The sequence below is a fragment of the Myotis myotis genome, unplaced genomic scaffold (genome assembly GCF_014108235.1).
Source record: "Myotis myotis isolate mMyoMyo1 unplaced genomic scaffold, mMyoMyo1.p scaffold_m19_p_19, whole genome shotgun sequence".
Classification (NCBI taxonomy): domain Eukaryota; kingdom Metazoa; phylum Chordata; class Mammalia; order Chiroptera; family Vespertilionidae; genus Myotis; species Myotis myotis.
In genome coordinates, this window is record NW_023416323.1 from 36,333,334 (window position 1) to 36,335,402 (window position 2,069).

The 2,069-nt window shown below is 42.0% G+C and overlaps 1 pseudogene; it reads left to right on the plus strand.

Moving 5' to 3' along the window:
• Positions 1 to 1,020: 1,020 nt before the first annotated feature.
• LOC118674914 lies at positions 1,021 to 1,238 on the plus strand (annotated as a pseudogene).
• The last annotated feature ends 831 nt before the right edge of the window (positions 1,239 to 2,069 follow it).

Here is a 2,069-nt window from a genome sequence, read left to right on the forward strand (position 1 = left end):
AAAGGGATGGTATCTGATCCAGTGGTTCCAGCGACTGCGTTCAATTTTGAAAAGCTGGTTAGATAAGGGAATATTGGCACAACTCTCTAGATATCCATTCTCCAATTAACAATGTCATTTTCTATTTTTCTAAGTGGAAACTGGGAAACTTCTCTTGGCATCACCAGCCTCTGCTTGGAGCTTATACTTTTCACAGGTGGTGACTGCACCAATTCCCCAGCTTTGGAAAGATGTGGGGATAGATGGTGGGAGGCAATAGAGAGAATGACAGTAATAATACTATATAATAAAAGCCTAATATGTTAAGTGTCCAACCGTTTGACCAGTTGCTATGACGCGTACTGACCACCAGGGGGTAGACTCTCCGACCAGTAGGTTAGCTTGCTGCTGGGGTCCGGCCGATTGGGACTGGGCGAGACAGGCCAGACACTCCCTGGAGCTTTCCCACAGTCCCTTCCCAGCCCCAATCCTGCACCGGTGGGGTCCCTCGGCCTGGCCTGCACCCTCTCACAATCCGGGACCCCATGGGGGATGTCAGAAAGCCAGTTTCAGCCTGATCCCCACAGGCCGGGCTGAGGGACCCCACCAGTGTACGAATCCATGCACCGGGCCTCTAGTACATAGATAAACACCATGACCATACTATTCCTTCAGGCTCTACTATGCCCAACTCTCTACAGGAGTCCATATTTTAGTATGAAGATGACTCTCTATCTGAACACAGAATAAAGGCAACTTCATGGGTTTCCCTATTGATTTTCTTTTACTTTGTATGGCATAATGAACAGACATCTAAGGAAAAAAGAAAGAATTAAAGGATCAAAAATAAACTGAAATTTTCTGTTGAGGAATTTTAGACTTGGAATAGACTTTAGCAATCTTGTTGTCCACTTCATTGTGGTAGACCACAGACATGCTACAGACATTTGGCAAATTTTAATTTTATGTATGTTTATTTGTGTGTGGTGTGGGATACATATGGATAGATGTGATAAACACGTGTAAAAAATTTAAGATGGTGTGCTTGTTTCAGCAGTACATATACTAAAATTGGAACAATATAGATAAGATTAGCATCTATTGCCTCCCACCATCTACCCCCACATCTTTCCAAAGCTGTGGAATTGGTGCAGTCACCACCTGTGAAAAGTATAAGCTCCAAGCAGAGGTTGGTGATGCCAAGAGAAGTTTCCCTGTGCAAAGACGACACGCAAATGTGTGAAGTGTTCCATATTTTTGGTACTGGAAATATCAAGTAGCAAATTATTGATACGTTAGCAAAATTTATTTTGAGAAAAAAATCAGAAACAAAGAAGTAGTTACTCTATAATTCCATTTATATTGTCCAAGGACAGGCAAAACTAATGCAAAAAAAAATTTGAATAGTGATCCTTGTTGGGGCACAAATAGTTATACCCCTCATTCTACATATAATGAAAACTAAAGCTGCTGATGCGGATTGGCAAGGTTATGAGAATAATGAGCAACAAAACGCAGATCTGAATTCCCAGACGTGGGCTGCCTCCTCTTGGCTCATATTTCTTGACAACACATGTTTATGGAGCCTACCCTTTATCCCAGGTGCGAGGCATAAAAAAACCAAATGAAAAAAAAATAAACTTGTCCTATGCCCTAATTGACAACAAAGCATAGAGGGTAGAAATATATTTACTGGGAATGAAATGGATAGGATTCAGTGTGTAGAATAAAACTTCTTAAGCTGTTCATCTCATACCTTTAAGCCCTCGCCCTTGCCTTACCCAGGAAGAGAGGAATTTACTAGGCAACAACTTCCGCCCTCATGTCCAAATGTTCTCTAAGAAACATACAGAGGCTGGAGGTCTGTCCTTAATTACAGCCATGTGAATGAAGCTATCCCTCAGGGCTAAATTCTCAAGTTCGCATGTGAAATGACAAAACGCAGCAGGGCCAAAAATGAAAGCTAATTTTTGAAGGCTCTATCTCAGAAGATAATATTTTGGAAGATAATCCCCACGAGAGATGCCAAGAATTGGGCACACTGTCGCAAAATAACCAACGGAGACGTAGGCAGCTCACACTGTTTACTG